Source organism: Xenopus laevis, chromosome 4S, assembly GCF_017654675.1.
Source record: "Xenopus laevis strain J_2021 chromosome 4S, Xenopus_laevis_v10.1, whole genome shotgun sequence".
In the NCBI taxonomy this organism is placed as follows: domain Eukaryota; kingdom Metazoa; phylum Chordata; class Amphibia; order Anura; family Pipidae; genus Xenopus; species Xenopus laevis.
In genome coordinates, this window is record NC_054378.1 from 20,104,088 (window position 1) to 20,110,310 (window position 6,223).

Consider the following 6,223-nt stretch of genomic DNA (forward strand, 5'->3'; position numbering starts at 1 on the left):
ATTGTCACCTTGCTGGTATTTTACAGGCCTGGCTGGTAAAAACGATGCTTGATGCCAATGTTATTAATAGGAAAAAGACAAGAATATAGCAAGGCTGATATTTTTTTCCAGATAGGGTGGCAACCCTATATGCTTCCCATCCATACTGTTGTGCCCATGGTCTGCACAGCAATGTGTCTCGGTGCTGAAAGTTGCATTCAACTTTAATAATGGTGACGCAATCTCCAGAGCCTTGAACTGAGAGGGACCCGATTACTTTGCATGATGTATTCTTGTTGTTATTGACATTGGATATAGTTGGGTCAGTGCCACCAGCGAGCAGATGGGGGGGGGAATGAGGTTCAGGAGGGATTCATTACAAGTGGCCAAGTCTTCTCCTAACACTAAACATGAGACTTGGCACTTCATTACATTTCAGAGCTGGCATTTTCTTTTCAGAACTGGAGCCCAGTTAGGGACACTGCCAGCTTGTGTTGGCCTGGGTGCAAGTTCAAGGGCCCTTGAGTGATGAGTGTGTGTGTGGCAATAACTTTTTCATAGTTAGAGACTGCAACATCCAGGGTAAGTTCAAGTGGGTATTTGCCTGGGTTTTATTCATAGCAGGGTTTCTACAAAACAAGGCCCATTCAGTTTACACTGCAAATGCAGTGGCGTAACTAGATATTACTGGGCCCCACAGCAATTTATTTTTCAGGCCCCAAAATTTTTAGCAGTTGACTTGTTTTACCAATATTTATTGAAACTGTATACGAATTAGGGCCTCGTGGGGCCCCTATACCTCCTGGCCCCCCTGCAGGCGCAGGGTCTGCTTCCTCTATAGTTATGCCCCTGTGCAAATGCATTAACAAATTCATGTTTAAAATTCATTCTTCTGATTAATCTACCGGTACCCTTCATTTATATGGCGAGTGCTGCTATTGGGACAAATTAATCCAACATAAATCCACATATTTAACACATTAATTTAGCTTAATTTCTCAGCTCTCTCAACTGGCCTCACAGTCCCTCCCCTGTTCTGCCGCTGATCATTCATTAATCCCAACAACTCTACTGGCTTTTTCCAGCCTCAGTTAACACAGCCCCTGTTAATTTCCATTGTGGCTCTCTTTCTCTCTCTGGGAAAAATATATTTTCCCTTTGCAAAAGGAACCTGTTTGGAGGGGTATGGATGGGTTGTGCATGCTTTGGCAGTATCTGGGGATATTCAGGGTGGATCAGGGGTGTAGTCAATGAGCATCTTTGGGGACCCATTATGCTTAGGCAGTAAGGCTGAACTACCTTCCAGGGGCCTACTGAGGGAGGGCCTATATAAAATATACAACATGTACACCTATCAATTTTAAATACATAACCATAAATAAACTAAAACTCCACATTTATACAATCCATCAATGAATTTCCAAAAGTTTAAAAACAAGACACAAAATAGCATTTTTATCAGTATTGTAACACCTCACATAAACTATAAAAACATTATTGCTAATGTGTCAGTCTCTGAGTAGGTGATTTATAGTTTAACACTATAGTTCAAAGCTACTAGTCATGAAGTAGGCTTCTCCCCATGTTACTACAGATCCAGCACAGATGATCCCATTCAGCCTCTTTAGTTTAATCCTTTATGAATAGGTTAATGTTACGTAGTATCTTCATGCTATAGCCCTTATTTTAATTTAATTTAATTTAACTCCCACCTACCTCGCATACTATCACTCAGTATTATTATTTTGGGTGCCAAGTTCTAACACCATAACTAAAAATTCTGCCTTACTTCTTGTTGCACATTGGGAACATGGTTATGCACTGTTAAAATAAATGAATCCATAAGGTTTGACACATACCACCTATAATCACTGCATTGTGTTGATTACTTAATGTGGCAATTCATCAATATATGCAAAAAATGTGATAATCTATACTAACACTTTTAACCCCAAAAACATGCATATGTAATTACAATTCCCATTCTCTATCCTAGTGAAATGGGGCCCCAAGTTAATACAATCTCCATAGTATAGGAGGTAACACCCATTGTGCACAAACACAATTTAATCTAATAATGAGTGTATGTGGTTTATACCACTCATTCATTTTGATCAAAATTATACAAGAATAAGAAATAAAAAAATAAAACATATTGGTAAAAAGTATAATCACACACCCCTGTTGCTTAACAAAACATCCCTTTGTGTCATTATTATACCTCCTGTCAATACCACATTTTTCAGTCCAAAGGCCATCAATGTGACACTGACAGGTATACAGTATATATATATATATATATATATATATATATATATATATATATATATATATATATATATATATATATATATATATATATATATATACACTTAAACCATCTCTGATGTCATCTTTGTGTGATTTCATAGTGCCATAACCCAGATGCCTCCCTCACTGACTTATTGCTTGTTGGCTAAACAGCTCCGTCAGCCGTCTCACTCAAAGAGACAAGATATTAAATCATAGCATTCAGGGTCCCGGCAGGTCAATAAATAAAACCTGTGTGAGCCTGGGCAAGGATTCCCTGCACCCTCCGGCAATACGGCATATACTTGTTGTACACACACCCCCTGCACAAACACGCCAGCAGTGTAAAGAAAGGCGCGGCCATGTTTGTACAATACTCTCTTGTTCCAAATGAACTGCCCCAGTCCCAAAATAACATTTCCAGTTTGCATGTAAATAACAGAATAAAGGAGACAATTAATGACGGTCAGTGCAACCGCTAGTGGAGTAACTACATATTACTGGGCCCCATAGCAAATTATTTTTCATGCCCCCAAAATGTTTAGCAATTGACTTGTTTTACCAATATTTATCTGAACTGTATATGAATTAGGGCTTTGTGGGGCCCCTATACCTCCTGCCCCCGGCACCCGCAGGGTCTGCTTCCTCTATAGTTATGTCCCTGGCAACCACTGTACTTCATGTTACTGCTTGCTCCCTGCATGTGGCACCAATACACTTATACAAGGGCAAACACTTGCCCCTAGTTGGTGATGCCTCAAGCTTCCACCTCCTTTAGCCACTGTTAGTTCAAAAAGCAAGAACGCACGACATAGAACTTGGGCCAACTGGGTAGGGTACTGGTTTTTCATTGGCTGGCAGCAGTTGTGAGGGTGCTCAAGAGTTAGAAGGCTATGGGTGTTTTTTGGGGGTTCTTTTGGTTTAGTCTTCCCTTTAAAACAGAGAAATATATCATTTAATAGTAACAGGATACAATGTATCTAATATGAGACTCCTGCAATAGCAAACTCTGCTCTAAGTGCTGACCTAGGGACCTGGGTGCTGATTTGGGCAGCCTGGGTGGGGGGGAGCTGCATAGAGGTGTGATCCAAATCTCTTTGTCCCCCTATAACTGGCCCCTCTGTCCCTCTGCTCTAATGAACTGGTTGGGGAGATATAAATCAAAGACAGAAGAGGAAAAGCATTAATCACAAAAACTGTGCCTGTCGCTTTAACCGCGCCACAAATGGGTGGATCACTGGAACCAGTTCAACCTTACTAATGAAGAAAAACCTAGTAACCCTTCATGTGCCGCTCATTTCTCACAAGGCTTTCCCAGAATTTTCTAGTGAATCTGAACTCATAGATGGTAAGCTGTCTGAGACAGGGGCTAATGTGCAGCCCAATAAAAGGCTGTTTATAGAAGAGGGAAAAGCTGCTGCGTGTGTAAAGCATATTTGTGATGCAGTGGGAGCTGCCATATTTCTTGCCTTATGTGGGACTGCTCTCGAGAATGGACTTCTGCAGAACCAACAGTGCAGAAAGGGACAGACAAATTACATTTTGTTTCATTATACAATATACGTCAGGTTTACTTTCCCTTTTAAAATTGATTTAGCTTTTTTACATCCTGACTAAAAGGAAAATTTTTCTTGGGGGGTGTACTTCCCCTTTAATCTCTTGTTCTTCATTCAGACGCAGTGAAAAACATCATGAAAACTTCAGACAAAATTGCTGTCCATAGAATAAGCTCTGGTTCTGTAGTGCCCCCTGTGTGAAGATAGAGGAGCAAAGGAACTTGGAATTGTCTGAACACAAACATGTTTCTTCTGCTTTAATGAACATCTCTTACTGGTCTCACAGGTCAGACTGGGTTGGTTACAGCACCGAGCACATGACTGTGTATTACCGGTCTGTATCACATGCATGTATAAACATGCTAATATGGATGAAGTAATTCCTTAGAAAGAGCCAAAATCCTGAAAAAAAAGGTGTGGCAGTTAATTCCAGTTTCATATGAAACTCAATCCCAGTGGCTGCACACAGTGCACAGATCCTATCTGTGTAGCAGTCCTGCCCTGCTTTATGGCTGACATTCTAGCTAGCTATATAACAGAGCATTCTGTCCCAGTGGCTGCACAGATCTGATCCACATTGGAAGCAGCAGTCCTGTCCTGCTTTATGGCAGCTGAGATTCTAGCTATCTGTATAACACAGCATTCTACCCCAGTCATTGCACAGATCCTATCTGATCCCCATTGTAAGCAGCAGTCTTGCCCTGCTTTATGGTTGAGATTCTAGCTATCTGTATAACAGCATTCTGTCCTACTGGCTGCACAGATCCTATCTGATCCCCATTGGGAGCAGCAGTCCTACCCTGCTTATGGCAGCTGAGATTCTAGCTATCTGTATAACAGAGCATTCTGTCCCAATGGCTGCCAAGATCCTATCTGATCCCCGGTTTAAGCAGCAGTCCTGCCCTGCTTTATGGCTGAGATTCTAGCTATCTGTATAACAGAGCATTCTGTCCCAGTGGCTGCACAGATCCTATCTGATCCCCATTTTAAGCAGCAGTCTTGCCCTGCTTTATGGCAGCTGAGATTCTTGCTATCTGTGTACCAGAGCATTCTGTCAGTGGCTGCACAGATCCAATCTGGCATCAGACCGGGTGCTATATAACAAAATTATTCAGGAGTTAATATAACTGGAGTTACAGACTGGAGAGGCCTCAGAATACAATAGTAATGTCTCTGTGCTAATTTCTTCCATCACCATCTAGTGGCTAAAGAGGGAAGAGCTGCTGTAAGAGACTTTATAGTCAGTGCCAACCTGTTGATGCAGATTAACTTTCCATTACCTATTACTCAATCTTATCCTCCACTATTAATATCCAACCCTCTTGATCACAGCACAGTCCCCAGCCCTGGATAAACTCCCAGACACAATCCCTTCTTGCTCATGATCTCCATTTTTGTACAAAAGCCAACTTCCTCCATGATATTTTTTAATGTCATGTCTCAGCTCCTCCCTCTCCCAGGCTAACAAATATTAGGACCTCCATAGAGAACCAATTCTAGGGTCTGGATGAGAGGACATGCATGCTTTGATGTGGACTGCATCGAATTTATTTGTTTCTAAGAAATATTAGGTTGTGATTGGTTTTATTGTGGGGAGGGTCTATGAGAGCTAGTAAAAGGAACTTAAGAACATAGGAACTGCCTATGACTAAGTGCTAGGTATGCATGAAACGCGTTAGGCGCTATAGGGGATTATTTGATTTTTTTTTAAAGATGTAATAAACTCAATTTTTTACTAACAAGCATGCTTTGAAAAATGACTTAAGTTTATATGGCTATACCTCTGTTTGGTCTCTAGAGGACTCCAGCATGCTATCTTAATGTTTACTAGACTCTATTTCCAAGCTTATCATAATAGTTAAGAATAAATCCAGCAAAAACTGAAGCTTTATGATTAGCACAAATACATAAAAAAATAATACAACTCAATTTTGGCCTACAGTGGAATGAAAAGTATTTACACTATCTAGGGGTAAATAGAACGCCTACGTTAGAAGGGCTATATCAAGTAAATTATCCCCAGCTTTAGAAAGAAATGAATGAAACACTTACAAAATGGTCCAAATTGCAAATATCATGGTTTGGTAGAATAAATGCGGTAAAAATGGGCCTTCTTCCCAAAATGTTATATTATTTCCGAGTGTTACCAGTCGAGATCCCAATGCAGCATTTAAGCATGATGCAAAGGAAACTCCTTAAATTTATATGGGGTAATAAAAAGGCTCGGCTAGCACATAAGACACTTTCTAATGTGAAGGGTAAAGGAGGCTTAAACGCTCCCAATATAATATACTATTACCAAGCAGCTCAGATTATGCCTATAATCCATTTTTACCACCCAATGTCTCCATTGTGGGTACAGATTGAAGCAGAACGTATTAAACTGTGAACTACTGTTG